This window comes from Macaca mulatta, chromosome 11, assembly GCF_049350105.2.
Source record: "Macaca mulatta isolate MMU2019108-1 chromosome 11, T2T-MMU8v2.0, whole genome shotgun sequence".
NCBI classification, from domain to species: domain Eukaryota; kingdom Metazoa; phylum Chordata; class Mammalia; order Primates; family Cercopithecidae; genus Macaca; species Macaca mulatta.
In genome coordinates this window covers 22,121,898-22,149,344 of record NC_133416.1, presented here as the reverse complement: position 1 = coordinate 22,149,344, position 27,447 = coordinate 22,121,898, and the positions used below count along the sequence as shown (strand labels likewise).

The following is a 27,447-nucleotide window of genomic DNA, read 5'->3' as shown; positions in this document are numbered from 1 at the left end:
GTTTACAATGAAAATAATATCACCTGCCTCAAACAAACAGTTACGAAAATAATTAATATATAGAAAATATTGAGTTCAGTACTCAATATGTAGGGCACATTTAATAGCTCTTCGGTATTTTTACGAGGATTAATAATAAATCATAAAATAATGTATTCTAAAATTAGCATTCTAGGCTGGGTGCAGTGGCTCACACCTGTAATCCTAGCACTTTGGAAGGTTGAGGCAGGTGGATCACCTGAGCTCATTAGTTCAAGACCAGCCTGGGCAACATGGCAAAACCCCATCTCTCCTAAAAATACAAAAAAATTAGCCAGGCATGGTGGCACACGCCTGTAATCCCAGCTACTCAGGAAGCTGTGGCTCCTGAGTAGCTTAAGCCTGGGAGGTGGACGTTGCAGTGAGCCGAGATCATGCCACTGCACTCCAGCATGGGCAACAGAGGGAGACTCTGTCTCAGGAAAAAATATATATATATAGCATTCTAAACCAGTATACTTTGCAAACTATGGATTACTGCTATGGCTTGAATGTCCCTCCTAAACACATGTTGAGATTTCATTGCCTTTGTAACAGTATTAAGGGGTGAGATCTTAAGAGGTGATTAAGTCATGAGGGCTCTACAGATGGCTGCCGTCTGTGTTCATGAGGGTTCTGCCCTCATGAATGGATTAATACCATTACCACAGGAGTGGATTAGTTTTATTGAGACTGGGTTTGTCCTAAAAGTGAGTTTGGCCAAATTTCCTGTCTCCGTCCTGCCATCGCACATGATCACTTGCCCTTGCACCATGTTATGATGCAGCAAGAAGGCCCTCAACAGATGCCAGTACCATGCTCTTGGTCTTCCCAACCTCCAGAACTGTGAGAAATAAATTTCTCTTTGTTATAAATTACCCAGTCTTTGGCGTTCTGTTGCAGTGGCAGAAACAGTCTAAGACAATTACTTTTAGTTTTTACAGTCATACATTTAGCACGCATGGGTTCAGCAATATGTGAGAAACACTAAAGTTTCATACCATCTTAATAATGTCTAGTTTTGCAAAGGAAGGAATTAAATTGAGTACAATATGAGTATGATTTTAGTATGAGTGGCCCTGGACAATGGCCCAAACTCTAGTTTCAACATGGCTTCCAACAGCCTGACCAATGGGTTATTAAGTAATAAAACTTTCTTTGATTCTCTGTGGAAAATACCCTTGCAACCCACTCCCCCTAAAAAAGTTGGCTGTTGATGTAAGAAAATATTAAGTAAATAAATTTAAGAAAGGGATGATTGGAAGCCAGAAAATATAAGTTTTGGATAAATTAAAGGACAAAATATTAAACTCAGCCAAAGCTGGGATGCATGATGTAAAGTTCACCAGATGCTCTATATAAAAACAAGAAAGAGCCATTCTTTAGACTGTTTCAAGGAGTGTTCCAACAAAATGCAAACTTTGCTTCTATATGAGAAATCAAACCATATTTTAAATCAAAAAAGGGCTCAACTTACAAAATAAAGGGATGTATAACAGATGACTCAGGGTAAACGTGATTAGAGGAAAAGTTAGAAGCTTACCTTTTTTTTTTTTTTTGGGAAAAAGCTAGAAGCTTACTTTTTTTTTTTTTTTAAGTTGCAGGGAAACAATAGAGAGTGAGGGCACTGGACCGACCTTTGCTGTGAATAGAAGTAGATTCAAAGCGTGAACAAAGCATTTTTCCCAGAAATACGAAGTGCACATGAGATATATCATTAACTTAGCATATTGCTATAGGAGCATTTTCTTTCATACCAAAGAATACACTGCATTATATATGAACAAATACTCAACGCAGACGAAAAATCACAATCATAGAAAATAAATAATATTTTTAAATATAAAGGCAATATATTTTCTTACACGAATTTCTAGTTCCCAGTTTTCCCAGGGGTCTCCTTCACGTTGAATCAAAGGTATTAATTACTTAAAAGAAATCAATTTTGCCCGGGCACGGTGGCTCACACCTATAATCCTAGCACTTTGGGAGGCCGAGGTGGGTGGATTGCCTGAGCTCAGGCTGGGCAACACGGTGAAACCCCATCTCTAATAAAATACAAAAGAAATTAGCCAGGTGTGGCAGCGTGTGCCTGTAGTCCCAGCTACTCAGGAGGCTGAGGCAGGAGGATTGCTTGAACCTAGGAGGCAGAGGTTGCAGTGAGTCAAGATTGCACCACTGCACTCCAGCCTGGGCAACAGAGCAAGACTCTGTCTCTAAAAAAAAAAAAGAAGTCAGTTTTAAGTTTTAGGTTATATTTGAACACAATAGAATCAACAAGTTTTACTTTCAGAGAAATGAATTGTTTTAATCCTAAAATCTTTTATTAAGTTCAGAATGTAGAATTTATGAGACAAGATAGAAAGAATGCAGATTATGACATCAAAGTGGCTTCCTATACATAGAAAAGGATGTAAAAGCTCAAGTAGCAAGGCAAGAAGTAGAAAGAACTGAAAAGTTAAAGCTAGGCCGGGCACAGTGGCTCATGCCTATAATCCCAGCACTTTGGGAGGCCACAGCCGGAGGATCACTTGAGATCGGGAGTTCGAGACCAGCCTGGCCAGTGTGGTGAAACCCTGTCTCTACTAAAAATACAAAAATTAGCCGGGCATGGTGAAGCACACCTGTAATCCAAGCTACTTGGGAGGCTGAGACAGGAGAATCGCTTGAATCCAAGAGACAGAGGTTGCAGTGAGCCAAGATCATGCCACTGCACTCCAGCCTGGGTGACAGAGAAAGAAACCTCTCAAAAAATATTAAATATTAAAAATTGAAAAGGTAAAGCTAGAGTAATATAATGCCTGGGACTCCAAGAAAGAAATCAGGGCCTACATACCACCTTCCTGGGCTACAACCTGAGAGAAACACCACCACCACCACTACCACACTCCTGTCAAAAAAAAAATTTCCCAAATCTCCATGCCTGGCTAGCTAGATGAGCTGGAGCTAGCATTTCTAGTAGTCCATTACTTGAGAACAGCATGCAGTAGATCCTGAAATTTCCATATGCTCACATGGGTAACATGGAAATTCTGAGAACAATAGACTTTTTAAAGGATAATTTCATTTTTTAAGGGAAGTATAATAACGACTCCCATACAAATACAAACCGAACACAATTTAAAGATTGTTTTTAACTCATTAATTAATGAAGAGACTGGTAAGATATTACATCTGGCTCTAAAAAGAATTCAAAGAATATATACATAAATGCTGCAACAAATTTACAAATAGATGTAAAATGGAGCTGTCTGCAGGGCAATAAATTACTGCATTCCACTAGATACAATTAATTTGAATTGGACAAGAATCGTATATATCATTTTTAGTTTTCTACAACTTACAGAATTGTAAAATAGCCCAAACACAATGAAAGGAACCAGATAACTAGAAGGATACACTAGACTATGCTTTATTTTCCATTAAAGACTCGCAATAATCTTTTCATTCATTTTACAGTCTTTTGCAATGATTGGAAGATGCCTGTGATCTGGAGAAAAAAATGAGAGTCTACAGAGACCTTGCCTCCCGAGGCAATGGCGTATCTCACAGCCACTAGTGGTGACAGTCAAGAGAATGACCAAAAATAGGATCCAACCAGCCCACTATGAGGAACACCAGCACCGAAGGCCTGGTTACCACGGTGGGATAAGGGTCCCGTTGGTAGAGCCCAGCAAAAGCCCAGAGGGCAAAGGCCTCTTCCACTCTCATCAAGATACTAAGCTTCTCCATGAACCCAGGTACCATCTTAGGAAGGAGGAATGAGGTGAGACCCCTTGAGAGATAGGAAAAGCTTAGCTTAACTTTTAATGAGTATTTAGCAGAAAGAGATTGATTTGAAACAGAAGAAACTGGGTTACTTTTTATTGACCAGGGACATATGCTGAATTGTGCCCTCACACACACAAATTTGTGTGTTGAAGCTCTAACCCTCAATACCCCAGGATGTAACTGTATTTAGAGACAGCGCCTTTAAAGAGGTGATGAAGTTAAAATGAGGCCCTAAGGGTGGACAGTAATCCAATCTGACGAGTATTATAAGTAAAGGAAATTTGGACATACAAGGAAACACCAGATGCCCACACACAGAGGAAAGACAAGGTGAGAACACAGAGAGAAGGCAGCCATTTGCAAGCTGAGGAGAGAGGCTTCATGAGAAACAAGCACTGCCAACACCCGAATCTTGGATTTCCAGCCCCTAAAACCATAAGAAAATTAATTTCTGTTGTTTAAGCCATCCAGTCCCTAGCATTTCATTACAGCAGCCATAGCAAACTAATACGGCATTTTAAGGGTTGTGGGGTTTTCATTTCATATCAGTAGGAGCAAAAGCAAGATGAAATGTCAGTTAAATAAAATGTAAAAAGCTACTTGTTTGTTTTTTGGTTTTGGACATCCTTGGGCATTTTAATCCTGTCATATAGGATGAGTGCTTCATAGATTTTTGGACACATTCTCAGACCCAAAGTTACGAATAACCTTTACTAGTTAAAGGACTTCAACAGAGCAAAGCCTATGGCCACCAAGGAAACAAGTCTCAAAGAGCTCAAAACCTCCTTCTGGCCACTGCTCAGTGTCAGGCTTCTACAGGATAGAAATGATGAGGGGGAAGCAAAAGGTGTAAGACTGGAAAGATGATATTCTTGAATCAGGTTCTTTCCTAAAATCATGATTGGCAGTTACCTTCATCCATTTGTGCTGCTATAATAAAGTACCTGACGCTGGGCAATTGATAAAGAACGGAAATGTATTTCTCTCAGCTCTAGAGGCTGAGAAGTCCAAGGTCAAGGCGCTGGCAAGTTTGGCATCTGGTGAGGGCTGCTCCATCAGTGGCATGTTCTTACAGTGGCATCCTCACATGGCAGAAGGAGGAGGAGTAAGGGGACCTTGAGCCACTTCCTTCCAGTCCTTTTATAAGACACTAATCCATTCACAAGTGCAGAGCCCTCATGGCCTAACCACCTGCTAAAGGCACCCCTCCTAATACCACTACATGGGGATTAAGTCTCAACATGAATTTTGGAGGAGACATAAATGTTCAGAACATAGCAGCAGTATTTTTTCTCTTTTTCAAACTGTTATGTGTTTCTGAGCTCTTCTGTTGGGGGAGGGAGATCACAAAGGTTTTCTGGAAAAGCAATTCCAAACAGATATCTGAAGACTATGTTTTTCGTTCAGTGATTGCTAAGAAAAAAAAAAGCTCGTTAGCTTTGACCTGAATATGGATACACCCAGGCATAAGTGTCTGGTGTAGAAACAATGCCATGCTAACTTCAGTGAGAGAGAAAAACACAAATACTACATTTCCAAATTTAGTCAACTAGGGACATTGAGTCAGGCCAATTTAAAACCAGCCCAAAATTTCATCATTCCAAGGAGTTGAGTATTCTCTCTTATCTACTAATCTAAAATTAAATTTCCCGTTTAGCTTTGACATAGAGACTATTTATAGACATTCAAAAAAAGAAGAAAATCAAAAGGCTTAAACCCAGGTCATAGTTCCTAAAACCAAAAGCAGTGAGAAGAAAGCGACATCTAATGGTTGGTTTACTTCAAAACATCTCTGGTTGCCCTCTAAAACTCAAGAGATGAGGAGAGATTTTGACCTTAGCCATTAGAAAAAGCCTCAAAAATCCTAAAAAGTCAAAAATGTCATCCAGCCCTCTGGGAAACCGGCTCAATGCATTCAAATTAATGTCATGCCGGGCTGTAGAAACTTCTGACCAGAAGACATTCCAAGGACTAACCATAAACAGCTTAAATGATATTAGATGCGTCATAAGATCTTTTTTTACTCTTGTTAAAAAATAACAATAACAAACACTTATGAAGTACAGAGATGTGCCAAATCCTGGCCTAAGTGTCTCATATATACTAACTCATCTAAAGATATTTTTCCACAATATTTATACACACGAATAAACAATAAATTCTACTAAAATTCTTAAGGCTAAAGTAGGAATGAATTAATGTTGTGAAAAGACAGGAATATTAAATGTATGTAATTACTTTCTTAGAACAGAATTGCAAAAGAACTTGAGAGGTCATCGTTCAGGAGCTGTTGAAAAATCCATCCCATGAGAGAAAACGCAGCATTTTCACTTATTTTTATTTATTCCTTCATTCTTTCTATCCTGCTCTTTGCTTTCTTGTCTTCCATCTTGTGAAAATACTTATGACAAACTTTTTATCCTGTCGTTGAATTTTGCTGGTACTTTTTTGGCTTAAAGGTGAACTCCTGAAGTTTATCTCCTTCCAGGCATCATCCCTTCAGTTCTGGAAACAGTTACCAGATAAATGGTGGTAACTAGCTTAAGCATCACAGGACGAATGGCCAGGCTAATATCAAGAATAAGTATATGAATCACAACTATATTTCTGCTATAGCAAAATGTCTTCAAGTAAAAATTAGACCATAAGCATTAACTTAAACCGCCTATTAAAAGAAGATTATTTAAAATATTACATGTTAACTATTCAACCAGTTAAATAGCAACCAATATACTGCTCCTACATTTAAATGTAGTTTCATTTTTTATACAAGTTATGGAAGCCATATGTATTCTTACCTACAGTTTTATCAGTCAATAAATTACACATGGTCTCCTGCCTATATGTAAGTTCCGTCTGAGAGACAGCATCAGGGATTTTATTTTAATAATAACCATTCCTTTGCAATGAATAAAGACATTAATTTATCTCTTATGGACTCATAATTTGTTCTGAAGCATCTTCTGTTGTTATGTGGACTCTCTTTTTCCTTGAAGGCTGGAAGGGAGCAGGGGTCCAGGGCTTCACTAGTCTCCTGCTTTTGGAGCATATCTCTCTGCTATATGTAGAAGCTTTTTTTCCTTTTTCCTTTTGTAATACTTAGAACAGAAAATGCAAAGACTACATACCCTTACGAGAATATATAAAACTCTTTGCTTACATTTCTTCAATCAAGAAGAGGTTCTATTAAGAACCAAATTTCTACATGGCCCAATCTTCTTTCCTTCAACTTTAAATATCATATACAATGTATTTTACAAAGAATACGTTAGGATTATCTATTAAGCTGGTAATCTCCATTAGAGGAATTGATTATTTTGTACTCCTCAGAACAAAAGGAACACAAATTTCAGACACACAACCCAGAACGAGCATAGGGATTTAATCAGCCCACTGCTGAAAAGACAAAGCCCTGGCCCGTATTATTTATTGGTGACTTCCAGGAGCATGGACATAAGATCTTTTGTTCTTTCTGTTTCTTAAAGAGGAAAATTGCAGGAGAAAAAGAAAATCTATCCTTTTCTCTTTATACCTGTTAAGAGGAAGAAATGTTTCAGTTACATTTCTGACTATGGAAAAAATGACAAGTTACTGATTAAAAAACAAAAATCAAAGATGAACTCCATAATATTCTCCTTTCCTTAGAGTCCTCAAACTCTCACACAGTCCAGGCCCCCGAGCCCCACTCTCAGTTCCTTCCCAAATAAAGTCCTCAACCTTTTAGGAAGCTTCCCTCCCAGCCTCACTCCAGGCATTGTTCCAAGAGGCCCTGGCACATGTTGGGCTCTCATACCTGTGCCCTAAATTAATTAACTGTAAAACGAGCATTGTTATAAGCTTATTTTCAACTCGTCCACAGGTCAGTTTCTCTGGCCAGAATCAGCCTGCAAATACGGTAATTTCAATTTCACAATTGTATTTCTAGAGCAGTTGAGGGGAAGCAATCATGTTAGGCCAAACTAGCAACTGAGCCAGGCCTTGTGTCAGAAAGATGGGGGCTGACAGTGGCTAAGACAATTTCTTCCAAAACACTAGGTATTTAGGTCAGGAGAAGCTTAAACAAAGCAATAGCTCTTCTTGTCATCAGAGGCCTTGGTTTTCACACCTGTAAAACAAAATCCTTGGTCTAAATGACTTCTGACACTCTGACTTAACTTTTGCCACAGAGTTCAAGCTAGAAACAAGAAAGTAGCTATAAAAGCCAGGACCCTTTATGGTATAGCCAAGAGAGAAATCTAACTCACCAAAAATTCAGAGAGGGGAGTGCTTCTCATGAGAAAAGAATGAGAGACTAATTCCCAAGGATTTTCTCTTCAAACAGCACGTCGTGGAGAAAGAAAGATAAATGGAGAAACATGGCAGTAAGAAAATTCCATAGATGAGAAAAAAGACAGGGAACTTCTTAGCACCTGCCCTAGTCGTAAATTGTCAATAGAGAGATGCTTTTCTTTTTTTTTTTTTTTTTTTTTTTTTTTTTTTTTTTTTTTTTTTGAGACGGAGTCTCGCTCTGCCGTTCAGGCTGGAGTGCAGTGGCCGGATCTCAGCTCACTGCAAGCTCCGCCTCCCGGGTTGACGCCATTCTCCTGCCTCAGCCTCCCGAGTAGCTGGGACTACAGGCGCCCGCCACCACGCCCGGCTAGTTTTTTGTATTTTTTAGTAGAGATGGGGTTTCACCGTGTTAGTCAGGATGGTCTCGATCTCCTGACCTCGTGATCCGCCCGTCTCGAGATGCTTTTCAAACTATGGTAAACAACCTGTTTTGTTTTTTATTTCTAATCTTGTTATCAGCTGATCTCTGATCTTTGTAAAGGTAGAGAGAGACATCATAACACTTCCTCTCTAAAGTTTGGAAAGAGAGCAAACACTATCTTGAAGGTAATAATTACAGAGTTGCTTAGCCCCGGTCTAGCAAATTGTTAAATAAATTTTGCAGAAGTGCGTCAAAACAAGCACACCATGAAGGGCCTACTTGCAAACTAACAAGTTAGCCTGCTAGAGTTTATGGATGCTGGCAGAAGACATGAGACTCCTGGATTATAGACAAATGAGAGGTTATTACTCACCACGATAGTAGTAGCCAGAGTATCAGCATCTGAGCCAATTCTTCCAAACCCCAGTACCCACAAGGTAATGCAAATAAGGCAAAAAAAAAAAAAAAAAAAAAAAAAACACCTGAACTTAGAAAACCTGAATATTTTATAACAGGAAATAAGCATGTCTGCTTATGCCCTGGAAAGAGATGTCATCCTTATTATATTGTGCAGTAAGCATGCTTATATGTTTGCCCCAGTGGAGGATACTACCTTTACCTGCCAAGGTGAATTAGTCTCCTATTGCTGCCATAACAAATTAGCACAAATTTAGTGGCTTAATGGATACAAATGTATTATCTTGCAGTTCTGGAGTCAGAAGTCCAAATTGGGCCTCACTGCACTAAAATTTCTTTTCCATTTTGTTAACGTTTTAGCTTCTAGAGGTCACCAGCATGCCTTGGACCATAGCCCCATTCTTCCATCTTCAAAACTAACAAAGGCAAATTGAGTCCTTTTCACATCACATCACTCTGAACTCACTCTTCCACTTTAAAGGATGCCTGTGATTACACTGAGCCCACCTGAATAATCCAGGATAACCTTTGTATGTGAAGGTCCTTTAGTTGATCAGCATTCTTAATTTCATCTGTAACATAAATTTTCATTTGTTATGCAAGGTAACATATTCACAGGTTCCTGGGATTAAGCTCTGGACATCTTGGGGGAGCCATTATACTGCCTACCACACAAAACAATAAGAAAATCTGCCCTTTGTTTTAGAGCAAGCTTGTCCAACCTGCAGCCCACGGGCCACACGTGGACTAGAATGGCTTTGAATGCAACCCAACACAAATTGGTAAACTTTCTTAAAACATTATGAGGGTTTTTTGCGATTTTTTTTTAGCTCATCAGCTATAGTGAGTATGTTTTTTATATGTGGCACAAGACAATTCTTCTTCCAATGTGGCCCAGGGAAGCCAAAAGATCAGACACCCCTGTTCCAGAGGGAGATACAATCTCTATTGTCCAAAGCCGTTAATTATACTATACAAGCATCCTTCAAAAGATAGTTTAGAACAAGGGGAAGTCGATGTTTTGCTTCACAAAACACACAGACACGTGAAAGAGCCATAGAAGATGGACCCTCACGACCAGTTGCTACTCTTACATATCTGCATAAGAAACTGAGTAAGGATATTTAATTGCTTTAAACTATATGCATATATTTTTTAAATATGACACCTGACCATTTGGATCACAAAGTTATCTTGGTCTATATAGGTTAAAATCACTATATAATTCCATATATTCATGGAAAGAGAAATTATACTGAATCTTTTGAACAGAAGTTTCCTAGTTTAATCACGGACGAAGTGTGTAATCAACCATCATCCTCTCACAGAGATCAATGAACACTTACAGGAAACAAAGCGGTTTGAACAACCCAGCAAAGTTTGTTTGGAGGTCAACGTTGGGGAAAGAGTCTTTTGATATTCAATTCCAGGGCTAAAGAATTTTCTGTATCAGGAAATTCTTCATACTTAACCTTAAATCTTGGTATTTGCAGCTTTAACTCATCTCTTCTTAATCTGTCCTCAGGGAGCTCTTTCACATGATCCTTAGTGTCTTCTAGAAAGGACAAAGATAAGACTCTCATGATACTCTCCATCATAAATTGTTCTGAAAGAAATTTTCCCTGCTGCTCTTATACCAAACCCATAAAAGATATGCTTTGGTAAATTTTAGTTTTCTAGTGAAGATTAATTCTATCCGTATTAAATTATTCTCATTGGAGTAAGTGGAAAGATGTTTAACATCTTTGGAGAAATATTTCCATTTTCTATTTTGTTTGTGATAAGAAGTGAAAACAGAAGTTACAACTGAAACACCAAGGAAAAAAATAGATGATAAAGTATGAGATCATACGCAGAAGTTGCAAAGGAATTAGCCCAAAAGTCCTTAACAATAGCTCTTAAAATCCTTCATGTACATCAAGGTTATAAAAGGGCATATTGTTAAATATTGGTGAGAATTTGTGAAAATAATTTGAGAACAGCTGTTGCCCCTCTCTGAATCCCAGTGCTGCAACATCGTAAAGGAGTTTAGGGAAAACCTGACCCTTACCTCATGAGGGCAAGAGAGAGCTTCAAGAAGACTACTCTGAGAGTAAGGCAATCCTCCTAACTGATGAAAGCTGGATAAAGAAGAGTTTGCTTCTGTGTTGGAATCAGCCTTCATTTCCAAAGTTCATCTAGGCAAATCATGTGTTTCTTGTATACGATGTGTGAGCCTAGGGTCACCAGGCATGGTGTGCAAGTTGTATGCTGTCAAGGGTACAACATCTAATGTCAACATTTAATCACATGGTAGTCATCATAAGTTTCTATGTTTACTTTCTGGTAGATGGCAATAGAGGTTCTTGTTCTAACAAAACCGGTGTGTATTACAACAATTTCCCCATAGGCAGAAATAAAGTATCTTGAGAAACGGGCACCTCTTTCTAATAAACACAAAGAACCACATGGACGAGCATGGGCACTATGTGAGTTTCGTGTGTGAGAGAAAGAGCCAGCAGAGAGGTTGTTTTTCATCCCATTCAATAGAGCTACCTAGAGAAGCTAATGAAACCTCAGCAAACAGAAGCCAGAGGTAGACCCCCTGATTTTAAGGATCTAAAGATGAAATAAGCAAGAGCATTCCGTTGGAACAAGAGAACTACAGATTAGAAATCCACCATCAGGAGAAGTTGCTGCCTACAGGACAAAAGAAAGCATCCCAGGCCAGGCGCCATGGCTCACACCTATAATCCCACCACTTTGGGAGGCTGAGGTGGGCGGATCACGAGGTCAAGAGCTTGAGACCAGCCTGGCCAACATGGTGTAACCCCATCTCTACTAAAACTACAAAAACTAACCAGGCGTAGTGGTGCGCACCCATAATCCCAGCTACTCAGGAGGCTGAGGCAGGAGAATTGCTTGAACCCGGGAGGCATAGGTTGCAGTGAACCAAGATCGCGCCTCTGCACTCCAGCCTTGGTGACAGAGTAAGACTCTGTCTTGGGAAAAAAAAAAAAGAAAAAAGTTAAAAATTAAAAAAAAAAAGCATCCCAGGAGAGAAAGGGTTCAGGTTAAATATTAGCAAACCACCACCCTTTCTTCCTCCATCCTGTTTCAACCACTGGGGTCAGTAGCATGGTTGACAAGATGGAAGGCATGACAGAAGCACATGTGTAATGTGCCACATCACATCTAGGTTGGAAAGTCCCAGAGGAATGTTGGTTCTCAAATGCTTCTCTCATACCCTTAGAACCCCCAGGCTTAAATAACTTCTGCACAGTCCCAAAATATAGTTCACACACATGCAGGAGTTATGATTTATGATGTTTCTTCAATCTCAAAATTTTAGTAAATTTTAATATTATTTTTTATAGTTTGATCATACTGGCATTTAGAGGTTAAATCAAGTTTAGCCTAAAGCTGCCTCCTTCCATATTTTCAGTTTCCCCTAAAGGTTTTTCTGCACTTTGTGAACTATAACAAGTGGAGGTATAATCAGACCTTAGCCTACACTGAGTTTTGGCCAATTAATGTAGCCAATTGTTTGAACCGTGTTCAAATAAGGCAAACACTGAGCTGTAACCAATCCAGTTGTTTCTGTACCTCACTTCTGCTTTGTATGTCACTTTCCTTTTTCTGCCCATAAATCTTCCACCACATGGCTACGCTGGAGTCTCTGAGCCTACTACCGCTCAGAAGGCTGCCTGATTCACGAATCGTTCATTGCTCAATTAAACTCCTTTAAATTTAATTTGGCTTAAGGTTTTTTTGTTTGTTTGTTTGTTTGTTTGTTTTTTTATCAAGAGAATCATAAAACAAAGCAATCTAAAGCCAAGGAAGGAAGTACAAAAGCAATTAAGTTTAAAAGGGACAGAAGACCAAAAGGTATATAAAAATAAAGCAGGAAAAATGGAAACAGGTTGAAGCAGACAAAGGGGCCAGATTTCCAAGAAGAACAATGTGATGTTTTTTAATGTAATTGGTCCTTCATTAACTAATCAATAGAAGCAAGATGGCTGACAGACAGATCCAGCCACAGCCTCCAGCAGCTGTCCAGCCCTGCTGAGGTGATCAGATGCAATCGCACCATTCAGGGATGTGAATAACAGAACATCAAGCTGTGAAGGGAAAAAGCTGGGAAACCAAGGAAACTCCCTGAACAGGAGCCTTGAGAACAAATAAGGGAGATGGTCCAGACCCAGCATGGACATGAAACCCAAAGGATGACAATGCACCCAAATTAACAAAGTCAGAAAACAGTCAAAAACCAGAGATTTGCCAAAATTGCTAAATTAAAACCAGGTCCACGACTAGGCTATTTGAGAGAAACAAGGTAACTCTGAAACCCAGAGAAATAAGCAACAGTCTTCCAAGGAGGGCACACTTGCTCTAGAGATGCAAAAAGATTTTAGAATAGTTACTAGGTCCCAGAGGGTTTTAAAGTAATCCATCTTCCTATCCTCTGCTTTTACATGTACTCTTCCTATAACTCTTAACAACCTGATAATACACTCTCCTATTTCTTGGTCACTTTTCTCCCAATTTACAAAAAAAAAAAAAAAAAAAACAGGTCCACCTCTCACCCATCTGAAGCCGGTTCTAGAACCAAAGATACAATTTTAAGTTAATTCTTTTAATCAAGCCCCCATAAATAGTTTCACAAACATACCCCTCAGTGAATCTAATTGAGATGTATTTTCTATATATTTCTCCTTTTAAAAATAATTACCAAATGTTTTAATACATTTATACCATTTTGAGTAGCTGCAGACTATTAATAATTACAGTGATAATTTGATGCCAAAGAAATATTTTAACACTAATAACCTTACTGTCACAAAAAATTATAGGTAGTTTTTAACTTCAATTTTACATATTTGTTGTTGTTTTGCGTTTCAGTTTACTAGGGTGAATGTATCCAGGGACTCAAGAGAAACAGAAGATAATGGAGAGACAGAAAGAGGGAGAGAGAGAGATTTATTTTTTGTAATTGACTCATTTGATTGTGGAGTCTTGGAATCCTGAAATCTGTTAAAATAATTTTTGGAAGGCCATTAAACCAAGGCAGCTCCAGCACCCTGGGTTCCTATGTAAGCAAACTGAAACCCAACTAGATGTAAGTTCAGGCCTATCAGAAACCACCATCTCACCTCTAGCTAGGGACTTTCCACTGAAATGATTGCTTTGCCTTGCTTCCACATTCACCTTATAAAAGCTCCCCCTTATTCTCCTTTTCTGGATCCCTGAACTGCCTATGGTCTGGAGCTGCCCAACTTCTGATTCATTGTCCACTCAAACTATAGATTTGAATGTGACTTAGTTTATCTTTTAACACATCTGTAGAGTAGGCTGGCAGGCTGGAGACTCAGGTAGGAGTTAATGTTGCAGTCTTGAGTTTTCTTCTTCAGAAAATCTTTCTCAATTTTCGCTCTTAGGGCCTTCACCTAATTAGATGAATCACCACTGATATGGTTTGGATTTGTGTCCCCACCCAACTCTCATGTTAAATAATAATCCCTAATGTTGGAGGTGGGGTTTGATGGGAGGTGATTGTATCATGGCAATGGATTTCCGCCTTTGGTGCTCTTCTCCTGATAGAGTGCTCAGGAGAGCTGGTTGTTTAAAAGTGAGTGGCACCTCCCCCACCTTCCTCTTGCTCAGCCATGTAAGAGGTACATGCTTCCCCTTCGCCTTCCACCATGATTGTAAGTTTCCTGAAGCCTCCCCAGTCATGTTTCCTGTACAGCCTGCAGAACCGTAAGCCAATTAATCCTCTTTTCTTTATAAATTGCCTAGTCTCAGGTATTTCTTTATAGCAGTGCAAGTACAAACTAATTCAACACCCACATTATCAAAGATAGTCTCCTTTAACTAAAGTAAACTGATTGTAGATGTTAACCTTTATTTAAAGTCAACTGATTGTAGATGTTAACAGCCTCTGTAAAATGCCTTCTCAGCAATGCTTAGACAGTGTCGACTGAACAACTGAAAACTATAGCCTAGCCAAGTTGACACAAAAAACTAACCATTGCCGTAAACAACCATAGAAGTGCAAAAAATATGTTACATTATGATAGAATTCTGTAAGAGTAGAGTAAAAATACAATTTCAAGGAGTAAAAAAATACAGTTTTTTAATATCATGAATATCAAATATTTTAAGAGTGTTTTATTTTTAATCTTTTTTGTGTTTTTAGAGACAAGGTCTCCCTCTGTTGCCCAGGTTGGAGTGCAATGAAGCTATGAAAGCTCACTGCAAGCTCAAACTCCTGAGGTCAAGCAATCCTCCCACCTCAGCCTCCCTGGGAGCTGGGACTACAGGTACACACCACCACATCCGGCTAATTTTTGTAAATTTTTTGCAGACATGGGATCTCACTATGTTGCCCAAGCTGTCTCGAACTCCTGCCTCAAGAGATCCTCCCAACTTAGCTTCCCAAAGTGTTGAGATTACAGGCATGAACCACTGTGACCAGCCTTTTAAGAGTGTTTTAAAACACATATTACATCTTTTTTAAGATTTTTGACTTATGATGAAAAACAGTATATGTCAACATAAAAGTACATACAAGTATGCAAGTATTGATTATAAAAATTCCAGTAGGGGTTATGCAAGTGAAACTGAAGACAAGTTCTAGCTACGATAACAGAGTACAGTAAGTCCTCACTTGCCATTATCGATAGGTTCTTGGAAACTGACTTTAAGTGAAATTACATATAACAAAATCAATTTTTTTCTCATCAATGTTGTAACAAAATGAGACATTGAAGGAAACATTATTTGAGGACTTGCTGTACCTCCTTTCACTTAAAAGTTGAAGTTTCCAGGGACATATTGATGTTGTTAGTGAGGCCTTACAGTATTGTTCCTAAATTTATGGACTCAGATTGTACTGTACCTACAAATTAGCTGTGTGAATTTAGGGAAATAAATGAAATTCCTTGGTTCAGGGAATGTTGTTTAATATGCTATATTATTAGTACTTATTGATCAGATTTGGAGGTAGATTAAGTGACATAATATTTGCCAAGCACTTAGCACAATTTCTGGCATAGAATAACTCCTCAACAAATGCCAGGTATTACTATTATTCAGCAAACGTCAGTTGTCGAACATAAATCCACGAAGACCTATAAATGCAAGAACTCACACCAGCCTTGTGTTGCCTGATTAGCTTTTCTCTGATCCTCTCTCCTAGTAAATCCCTGAGGCTCCACGGCTAGACACGAAAAGACTGGTCCTGAATCCCAACCTCAGTTCATAATGTGTATTATCTCCAGTTTTCCTCCATAAAGTGCTCTAGCATCGGAACCCTCAAGTTTCTTCATCTGTCTGTTTCAGCTGTAAGCCTTGCAGACCAGGCATGTTCACTTTGGTAAACATTTTGAGGGTTTTCCTGTCATTTGGCATGTGTGGGCTGTCTTCAAACTCTCCTGTTTGTCAGCCCAAATGCAGTTCTGTGAGCGTCCTGGGGCTGCTCATCCCTCACAGGGCAAACTGTTTCTCTCAAGACTTCTATCTACAGAAATCTGAGGTTATTGAACTATCCAACTATTTTCTGGAATTCTAACTTTTCACCCTAATGGACACATTAAATGGTATTGAATTTGTTCTCCAATTTAAACTTCTGCATTTTTCTTTCAAGCGGAGCCTAGGAAATAGGCCTCTTCAAAGAATGAAAACACAAGATGTCATATTAACCCTTCAATGTAATTGATTTTCAATATGATCAAAGATTTATTTTAATTCGATCTTCACAAGGCATACACTTTTCTGAAACAACCTTGCTCCTACCTACCCCATTTAAATTTAAAAATTAAATCTTTTTATTTTTGTTTTTGTTTTTGAGATGGAGTCTCGCTCTGTTGCCCAGGCTGGAGTGCAGTGGCGCAATCTCGGCTCACTGCAAGCTCCGCCTCCCAGGTTCACGCCATTCTCCTGCCTCAGCCTCCCGAGTAGCTGGGACTACAGGTGCCCGCCACCACGCCCGGCTAGTTTTTTGTGTTTTTAGTAGAGACGGGGTTTCACCGTGTTAGCCAGGATAGTCTCGATCTCCTGACCTCGTGATCCACCCGCCTCTGCCTCCCAAAGTGCTGGGATTACAGGCGTGAGCCACCGCGCCTGGCCAAAAAATTAAATCATTTTTAAAATCACCTAAGTAATAATATACTTTGAAGCCACTTCAGAGAAATGAAACAAAGAGGGATAAAATACCACATTTTCATCACCCAAAGACAACCATGTTAACAATCTTTTTAAACTTTTTTCTGTGAGAAAAAAAAAAAAAATTCCTTCCCCTACTACACACACACACACACACACACACACAACCACTAAACATAAAAAAGGGGAGTAAAAGCAGATCCAAATGCGATTTCCTGCCTTTAAATCTGTTGCAGACACTTATGCTAATTACCCAGCAACCTTCATTTCCTTAAGTCACCGAAGAGAACAAGAGCTTTTCTGAGCAGGCTGAGCGGTTCTTACCTGCCTCTCCGCTAATGAAATTCCCAGCTGTGTCTCTGGCTTTTGCTAACTAGGCAAGCCTCCTACCGTTTCTGTCCTTTAGGTGGCAGCATGATCTCTAACACTTTACAGCTTTTTTTCCCAAGTTATGCAATTCTTGTGGGAAAAAAAAGAAAAAAAGGTTTAATTTTCTGAGGGAGTGCTGAGGAGCTGGAACAATTAGGAGGGGAAAGAGAAGCCATTGAGGGTGAAGGTATGAAAAATGGAGGAGCCAGAATTTGTGTGTGGAATTTGAGTGTTTCCAGTTACCACATCTACCACTATCCCATTACAGATGCCAAATAGGTGATGGATAGACATCTATGTGGTAACTGGAAATTTTATTTTTTATATTTTGATATTTATTAACAGAAGTGGTCCTGAAAAGGATTGAGTCAAAATTACAGAGTGATAAGAACTGTATTGTAAATACAAATCGTTCTTAACTGTATTGTCAGCTGTGCACAGTGGCTCCGGCCTGTAATCCCAGCACTTTGGGAGGCCAAGGCAGGCAGATCACTTGAGGCCGGGAATTTGCGACCAGCCTGGCCAACATGGTGAAACCCCATCTTTACTAAAAATACACAAATTAGCCAGGCTTGGTGGTGAGCACCTGTGGTCCCAGCTACTCGGGAGGCTGAGGCACGAGAATCACTTGAACCTGGGAAGCGGAGATTGTAGTGAGCTGAGATCGCACCCCTGCGCTCCAGCCAGGACGACAGGGGGGGACTCCATCTCAAAAAAATAAATTAAATTAACTGTATTGTTTCTGGGGGACTTTAACCAGTCCAGAAAGCTATTTTTATCTCCTGAAACAGGACTTAAATGATACTATTCAGGTGATAGATTGTAATAGAAACTCTTCCTCTTTCCTTCTGTCAAAACAAAATATACTGAAGGTCTTTGTTTTCACCTCAAACCTGCTTTCCAAATAAGTGTGCATACATGTAGCTGGACTGGGATGGGGTGAAGGGAGAAGTTAAACAAAAAGGTTAAAAAAATAAAAAAGATGGGGGGAGGTTGGGCACAGTGCCTCACATCTGTAATCCCAGCACTTTGGGAGGTTGAGGTGGGAGGACTGCCTAAGCCCAAGAGCTCGAGATCTGCCTGTACAACACAGGGAGACACCATCTCTACAAAAAAAAAAAAAAAAAAAAAAAATTTTAATTAGCCAGGCATGGTGGTGCATGCCTGTGGTCCCAGCTACTCGGGAGGCTGTAGCAGGAGGATCACTTTGGAAGTGAGAAGGTGAATATGCTAGGGGAAAGTCAAGGCTGCAGTCAGCTGTGATGGCATCACTGTACTATAGCCTGGGTGACAGAGCGAAACCCTTTTACAACAGCAACAAAGGCAAAATCTTAAAAACGGGAAATGAAGGCTGTTCATGGGTTATTCCTGTCGTATCCCACTCACTGTTACTCGCAAGATTCTGCACAATAAAATGTGCGAATTTGTTCATTCAGTACATATCTATTGATTTCCTGCTGTGTGCTAGACACACTAAGAGAGTAGACAGTCCAGACAGCTGCAGGGCTGCAGTCAACACTGGACACAGGTGTAAATAAAGCAGATCGTTCTCCCCTTATTCTGCTCTTGCGGATCTCATGTTCTAGTACTAGAGGCAGACAATTTAAAAGGAAACAGATATAAATTCAGGTAGTGACAAGGACCATGAGGAAAAATCAAACATAACAAAAAGGCTAGAAAGGGTGTAGGGGGTGGCCGTTTTAGACAGGATTATCAAGGCACGCTTCTCTTGGGAGGTGATATTTGAGCAGAGACCCGAGGAAGCAAGTGAGGGAGGGAGCTACTCGGCACCTGGGAGAAAGTAAGACAAAGGGAACAGCAATGCAAAGGCTGTGGCATCCAGGCATCCTTGGTTGTTGGAGGAACAAGAGGAAGCTGGTGTGGCTGGAACGGGATGAGCAAAGTGAGGAGTGGCCAGAGGGAGATGAGGTCAGAAAGAAGAGGGCTACATAGGGCCTTGGAGTCCCCAGAAGGCATGCCGGGTTTTATCATAAAGGTTATGGAAAACCTTCATGTGAAGTTACATGGCCTAATTTCCATTTGAAAAGGATCACTCTGGCTACGGCACAGAGTAGATCCTAAGTATGGGAAGAGGCAAGAGAAACAGAAAGGCCAGTCCAGAGGCTGTTGCAAAAGCCAATGGAGGGATGGTGTGGTCTGCGGGGGAGGAAGGGAAACTGAGAGCTGGAAGACGGGGAGGGCTTGTGTGCTGGGAGGACTTGGAAGTGGTGCGGCAGGGAGCCAATAGTTCTATTTTGAGCAGTTGGGTTTAAGCTGCTATTAGTCATTCCGTTACAGATGTCAAATAGGTGATGGATACAGAAATCTGAAACTCAATGGAAAGGTCAGAACTGGAGAAAACTTGGAAGTCCTGTGTATGTAGATCCTACACATAACCAAATAGCTGAATACGATCATGCAGAGAGCAAGTGTGGGTAGAGAACAATCCAGGGACAGAGGCCTGGGGCGCTCCCACATTTTGAGGAGCCAGCTAAGGAAACCACGAAGGAAGGCCAAGCAAGGGAAAGAGGAAACCACAGCAGTTAGGGGTCCCAGAAGTGAGCATTTCAATAGGGGGGAAGTGAACAATTTTGTCAGAAGCTTGTAAGCATTCAGGTAAATGAGTACCAAGAACTGACCACTGGATTTCGCAAGATGAACGTCATTGTGGATGTTGGCAAGGGCACACTAAGCAGAATGTGAGAAGAGGATTGATTAGTGTGAAATAGAGAACACCAGGCGAAGGCCATTGAGCTGAGAAATCTTGCTGAGGAGTTTTGCTGTCAAGAAGCGATAAAGTGAGGTAGAAACGAGAGGGGCTGGGGTGCTAGGAAGAGCTTTTCAAGATGGGAGATATTTCAGCACACACATGTGATGATAGAGACGATCCCCGAGAGAGGAGGTCACAGTGATGCAGGGGGAACCAGACAAGGAGGACATCATTGCACACATGGAGGCACGGAGGGAGCGTGGACCCCCAGGTAGATGTGGTGGTGGGACGATGAGGTCGTTGTCTCATTTTTTTTGAGTTGGAGTTTCACTCTTGTTGCCCAGGCTGGAGTTCAATGGCGCAATCTCGGCTCACTGCAACCTCTGCCTCCCAGGTTCAAGCAATTCTCCCGCCTCGGCCTCCCAAGTAGCTGGGATTACAGACACCTGCTACCACGCCTGGTTAATTTTGTATTTTTAGTAGAGACGGGATTTCACCATGTTGGCCAGGCTGATCTCCAACTCCTGACCTCAAGTGATCCACCCACCTCGGCCTCCCAAAGTGCTGGGATTACAGGTGTGAGCCACTGCTTCGGCCCATTTTTCTTAATGACACAAGAAACACGGTCATCGACCAAGAGTAAGGAATGTGAGAGAGTGTTGAAAGCTTAATGAGAGAGGAGGAAGTGTAGAATATTCCTTTTTGGAAGTGGGAAGGTGAATTCACTAGGGAGAATACAGGAGGATTTCAGGAAAGCTCCACAGGTTCATCTGGGGTTTGAAAGTTTAAACTGATTCCTGGCAGCACATGTTGGTTTTTTTTCTTCTAGTCACATGCCAGCAAGCAAGGCAGGTCTGAGCCACACCCCCAACCCTCCCCTCCATCCCTGTTTTCCCCAGGCCTCTCTTATCACTCCTCTGGCTTCTTCATGTCTTAACTTTCTCTCCCCTCTGCACTAACAAAAGGACCCAAATGTAGTGTGGAAGGTTCTTTCTCTGCCACCCGCTCCTATACCTCTGCACTTACGCCACTCAGAGACCTCATTCACTCCCAGACCTTTAGCTATCTTCTTCTGAATGTCGATCCCAGTCTCTGCCTTCTCTCCAGACCGAAATGTTTGTCTCTTGGGCATCTGCATCTAGATATCCCTCTGGCTCATAAAACCCAGCAGGTGCAGCAGTGAATTACTTGGCACAATCATCATGCTGCTCTTCAAAGCTTGCTTTTCCTATGATATTCTATTTCGTTTAACATCAGCCATCCACCCTTCAAGACAAGAGGCTTCAGATTGGTCTTCAATGTCTCCCTCTTCTTAGTTTTCTCTATTCCCCTACGTATAAGAAGTTGTTGAGAATTTCTATCAATTCTACTACCATAGTATTTTTCAAATTTAACTTCAGAATCACTGCCTTGTTTATGCTGTTTCTCCTTAAATTTATTTCCTGCAGTAACTATTATTTGTGAAGAAGGGTCTAGTATTAATCCCTGCTGAAAAACATTAATATATTCCTATTAACCCTTAAAATCCTCAGCCCCGAGTTCACATTCTTGCTGTAATTATTACAGCTGTTTTTTTCCCAGCTCTTACCTCACATCACCCCCTTCCAGAATTGTCTACACTCCCAACTGAGCAGTGTTCCTCCTACTTTCCCAACATGCTGGTCAGTCTGACGCTCACCAATACCCATGGAAATGTCCCCTCTTCCAGGCCCCTGGACACTAAGAATGGGGCCCTATGACTGGTTCTGCTCATGACAGGCATCATTTCTAGGTGAATGCAGTTGTGAGCCAAGTGCGTTCACCTCTCTCCTCCCCTGCCAGTCACCTTGGAGGCCACATGCTCCAAATGGCATCGCTATATGATGAAGGAGGATTGTCTGACCTGTATGAGGTTTTCCGTAAGTGAAAAATACATGTATTTTATTACATCACCGGAATTCGGGATTTGCCTAATGAAGCAGCTAGCGTTTACTGTCCCAATGCTGCAGCCCTGTATCTTTGTTTATACAGATGCCTTTGCTCAAATGCTTTCTCCTCTTCCTATTCGTGACCTTTGGCTATTGAAATCCTCACTCTTGAAAGTAGACCTTCCCAAATGCTGGTATGTAGGTTGTTTGGTCCATGATTAAATTCCACCTAAGTCAAAGGGGTAAAAGAAAAATTACAACATAACAAGATTCCATAAAAGTAAATATATTCAATTTAAAGTACTGTCTTTGGGCTGAGATAACTCCCTCCATATTCAAGTGAATTCTATCATAAATTAATGGTGATATTTGATGACAAGAGAGAGAGGTTTTGTTTTGTTTTGTTTTGTTTGAGATGGAGTCTCACCCTGTCGCCACGCTGGAGTGCAGTGGCGCGACCTCGGCTCACTGCAACCTCCGCCTACTGGGTTCAAGCGATTCCCCTACCTCAGCCTCCTGAGTAGGTGGGATTACAGGTGCCCGCCACCACACTCAGCTAATTTTTGCATTTTTAGTAGAGATGGGGTTTCACATGTTGGCCAGGATGGTCTCGATCCCTTGACCTGGTGATCTTACCATCTTGGCCTCCCCAAGTGCTGGGATTACAGGCATGAGCCACCACGCATGGCCTAGAGAGAAGTTTTAAATTTTGCCCATTATTTAGCAAAATAAAGTTGGACATCTGTATTTCGTTTCCAAAATTGTTTTCTAAATGTTATTACTTTATGTACTCAAGTTCAACAACCCGTGCTGGCACCAAGGTTAGGAAGACTTTGATTATCCTCCCAGACCAAAGTGACCTTTGATGTCTTTTACTTGGCTTTGAGCTCTTGACTTTAATGTTTTATCTCTCCTCCTGGAGGAGAAAATTCTTTCAGGCAAGTGATCTTTTCTTATTCCCATACAAGAAGGGCAGGAAAAAGCTATTCTTAAACAAATGAGGGGAAAGCCTTCTTACTACCCACACAAGAAGCGCAGGAAAAATTATTCCACAAGTGAGAAAGCTGAGCTCTAAAAAAATTAAATTACTTGGAAATCATAATTTTCAACATTTATTGAGTCCTTAACTATTTGCCAGGCATTGTTCTATGCATTTCACATATATTTACTCATTTTGTTCTTGAAAAATGTCTATCAGGTAGGTTACAATTCCCATGCGCATTTTGCAGAAAAGGAAGGCAACCTACCCTAAGTCACAGGGCTGGGAAGTAGTCCCTTTAAGGCTTAAATTCTGGAGCCCATGAATTTGTGGGCTTTTAAAAACACAAACCAAGTCTCCTGCTTCCTGGCTGGTGTTCTTTTCTAGTACATCACTTTTTCTTCAACCTACTTTTTAAAGCGTTTATAATTTCAAGTAAGCTTATCAGAGAACTCAGCCCCTTTTGTAATGTCTAATCAGTATTTCAGTACAATTATCTTAGATTTCCCAGATTCTGATTTCCTACATACATCTGTTTACCTTTAAGGTCTTCCTCTTTCTGTGTGAATTTCTTTCCTGCCTGTCCCCCAGAAAGAAAGTAAATTAAATTAAGTCATCGAACATTGTTCAGGCAACTGTAACAGAAACTCAATAAAGTGGAAAATAAGCCAATAACATCAAGCTCCTTTTCATTAAGATTTTCAATACCTATTTGGTCAGGCTTAACTAAAGCTGGATTTATTTGAGAGCCCTAGATTTTAAATGCAGCAGGTGCCCCACTGGTCGAATCCTTTGGGTGCAGGTGTGCCATTTCACACTTTAAAAGTCTTAAGAAAATGGTGGTCTTCAAACAGTAGGAAAATATTAATGCTAAAAAATAAAATCAAGATCAGAGTGGCCTCTTGTCAAAGACGCCCATGTGATTTTATTTAAGGTGGCTTCATATTTCATTTGCCTGAGGAACCCTTCTAAGAAATTTCAGGACAATTTTACCACTGGACAGCCACAATAGTATAACATTATTTCCCTAAATTTTTTTATCACAGTAACCAATATATGTATCAAAAAAGATATCTTACTAGAAAGAAAAATTAACAAACATTTATAGGAGGTCAAAAATTACCTAAATGTACCTACATTCTCAATGTCAATGGGGTAAATATCCCTGTTCTTCCATATTAGTGATAGTACCAAATGAAGATTCTTTGTTTGTTTTTTCTTCTTCTTTTTTTTTTTTTTTTTTTTTTTTTTTTTTGACACAGAGTCTCACTCTGTCACCCAGGCTGGAGTGCAGTGGCATGATCTCAGGTCACTGCAACCTCTACCTCCCGAGTCTAAGCGATTCTCCTGCCTCAGCCTCCCGAGTAGCTGGGACTACAGGCACCTGCCACCATGCCTGGCTAATTTTTGTATTTTTAGTAGAGAATGGGGTTTCACCACATTGGCGAGGCTAGTCTCAAACTCCTGACCTAGTGATCCACTCGCCTCGGCCTCTCAAAGTGCTAGGGATTACAAGCGTGAGTCACCACACCCAGCTATGAAGATTCTTTTATACCAGAGAGAATGGCACTCCCGTCTCCCAGCAGACTCCTGCTAAAAAGTCTACTTGCCTTCTCTTCCAGGTCCATCTTCTAAGGACCCATTTTGCAGCACCAGCAGCTGGCCCTGCTGGCAGGCAGGAGTGCCTAGGAGCTCTCCTCCTGCTCTGTGCAGAGTATGACCCTGACAGCTGAGCCCATAACTTTAATAATGAAGCGAATTTCTCTTCTTGAGATCCTTTAGCCATGTTCACATATCAAATGCCCCTGAAGGCCAGAGATTCACATGGAATTTGAGAAACGGTGTCTCCTCACTATAGCACACATCCCCTCTCCTTTGAAAGACTCCCGCCCCAGCTACAGATGATCCAAAAGTACTCATAATTTGCAGAGGGGATGACATACCTCCCCACAAACCAAGTAGCCTTCGTGTCTCTCAATGAGATTTTCAAATATCCTTTATCTAACAAATATGTTTTTATACCAGGCAAGAATTTGGGGTAAAGTGTCACATATTTTTACAGAAAGAGAAAGATTATATTGCCAAAATCAGATGTTATTCTACCAACATATATTTGTGTTGCCTAGAAATAGACACAATATTCTGCACAAACACAAAAAGATACATTCACTAAAAGCAGATAATATGTCACTTTTTAAGCCATCAGGTAGCATTTACAAAAATCAACTATATAGTAAATGAAAAAGAAAACCTCATAAATGCAAAATTCAAAAAATAATCCAGGCCACAGTTGGTGACCATAATGCTGTAAAAGTAGAAAGTAATAAAGTATACGCCAAAAAGATTTGTCAACTTAAATGCATCTGTCCAAATGACTTTCAGGTGATGATCATATTTTTAACTATAACTTCAGAAAATGTTTTCTTTACATAATAATAAATTTTACATAATAAAAGGTTATTATTTACCAAAAAAAAGTCACTGAAGGAAAAATATTTTTTTTCTTCTACCTGATAGGATGCAGGAAATGCTATCGCAAATCATGGCACCTTGGCATACTGAGTGTTTTCAGATGAAGGAAATTGAGAAAACTGCATAAGCAGAAATGTATCCCTGACCTCCTCTATGCCCCCATCTTCTGAAGACCCACATGTGACAGGTGTCCTGCCCTATACCTACAGGGATGGAATGTTACCCAGAGATGACAAGGAGAATCTGAACAAACATGTTTTGCTCAACTCCCCCTAGTTTATTAAGATTAAATCATACCCCCTTTCTGTCCAGTCATCCTTCTACACAAGTGTCCATTGTTCATTGAACCTAAGCACAAAAACAGTTTGTCCTGGGTCTTTGGGTCTTCATTTCTGAAGACTCCCAGGTCATGTGAAACTAATATTTTTAAAATATGCCATGCTTTTATCATGTTAGTCTGTCTTTTGTTATGGTGGTGTCAGCCATGAACCTTGCAATGGAGGAAGAAAGGATATCACTTTTCTCCCCTACTTACCCTTCTATATTCATGGCTGGGGACCTTCTAACAAAAGAAAGACTAACGAGAAAAGTATACAAATGTTTTTCATATAAGTTTTATGTGTCATGAGACTTTTCATGAGGAAACAAAGACCCAAGGAAACAGTTAAATCTGAGTGCTTTTTATTATAGGTTTTTGGTGAAAAATGGAGAGTCATGGGAGAATAATGTAATAGGATAAAGGGTGTAAGTGTAACCACGAAGCAAGCCCAAACTGGGCCTATTCTGTTGATAACAAATTGTCAAGTTACCTTTTGGGTATAACAGAGCCAAAAACTACAAATTCTGTAGCACGTGCATGTGCAATAGAAAAAGCTTTCGCCTCTAACACCCAGAACCAATGATTCCCTTCGCTCAGAACCAAGAAGTTCTAGAACATGACCAGAACCTAAACACACAGCTCTTTCAGAAGCAAGAGGTCTGTTGGCCCCGAAGATCCAGGGCTAAAATCTGCCATAACATATCTTACTGTAAATGGTCAAATGTGAAGACCTCCAAACAGACCCCTCTGAGCCAACACTCTTCAATCCTTTCCCTTGCCCTCTGATTATTTAAAACTTGCCCCAGACCTCAAATTAGAGAGACAGATTTGAGCCCCCTCCTAACCTCCTTTGCTGACTGGTTTTGCAATAAAGGCCTTCTTTTCTCAAAAGCTGGTGCCATCGTTCTTCAATTCTGCATGCATCAGGCAGTAAGCCCATTTGCTCCATAGCATAAGTAAACAAGGCCTGTTCATACAGATTCCTCTCTTGTGACCCTGTGCCTTAGGAAATAAGAATGCTCCTTTCCTCCAGGTACAGGGAAGACACCTCTCACATGAGGGGCTTACGACCTGCTTCAGAGGAACATCAGAAAATCCTACCTGTGTTTTATAACCTGCTCCATGGGAGAAGAGTCAGAGCAGAATGGGAGGAGACCAGTGTGACCCTCCTACTTCTGCCATTTTCTCCAAGCCCCTCGGTTTAAAATATTCAATACCACAAGGTACCATATTTTGGGGTAGAGTGTCTTGAACCCCATTATCACCATGGCTTTATTTCTGCTAAAATTAGTTTGGTTTCCTTAGAAATCTCAAACTGCTGATCCTTTAGAAAAGCTACAGGAGACATATTGCAGAGTTTAGGGCACGTCCAAGATGAGACTAAAATATAAAATCAGACCCCGTGGTAAGTTCTATTAGAAATTTATGGCCTCTTTAAGGTGTGTGTTTGAAAGATGATGAATCCTCAAATAGAGTAACTTTATATTAACTCATACCATTTCTCCCACAGGGCATTCAAGATCAAGAAAATTGCAGGCTCGCTTCTAACTTATTCTAAGGTAATTTCCCTAAAGCATACTCTTCTAAGAGCAAAGAAACTCAGTTAGGCTGCTAATTAAATCTGTCCCCCAAAGTTGAAGCAAAGAACAT

At 40.4% G+C, this 27,447-nt stretch overlaps 1 protein-coding gene across 3 annotated transcripts in view; it reads right to left on the bottom strand.

Moving 5' to 3' along the window:
* The window catches only part of AEBP2 (AE binding protein 2), a 257,005-nt gene that overhangs the window by 14,371 nt on the left and 215,187 nt on the right, over positions 1 to 27,447 (bottom strand). The window contains exons 9-10 of one of the 3 annotated variants that reach the window (XR_013400655.1): positions 10,243 to 10,451; positions 9,404 to 9,468 (exon numbers count right to left, since the gene is read on the bottom strand). The gene's annotated coding sequence lies outside the window, so the exon portion shown is untranslated. Of the gene's footprint in view, positions 1 to 9,403; positions 9,469 to 10,242; positions 10,452 to 10,946; positions 11,147 to 27,447 lie in introns of those variants that run through there. The other 2 variants (XR_013400654.1, XR_013400653.1) reach the window with 2 other exon arrangements.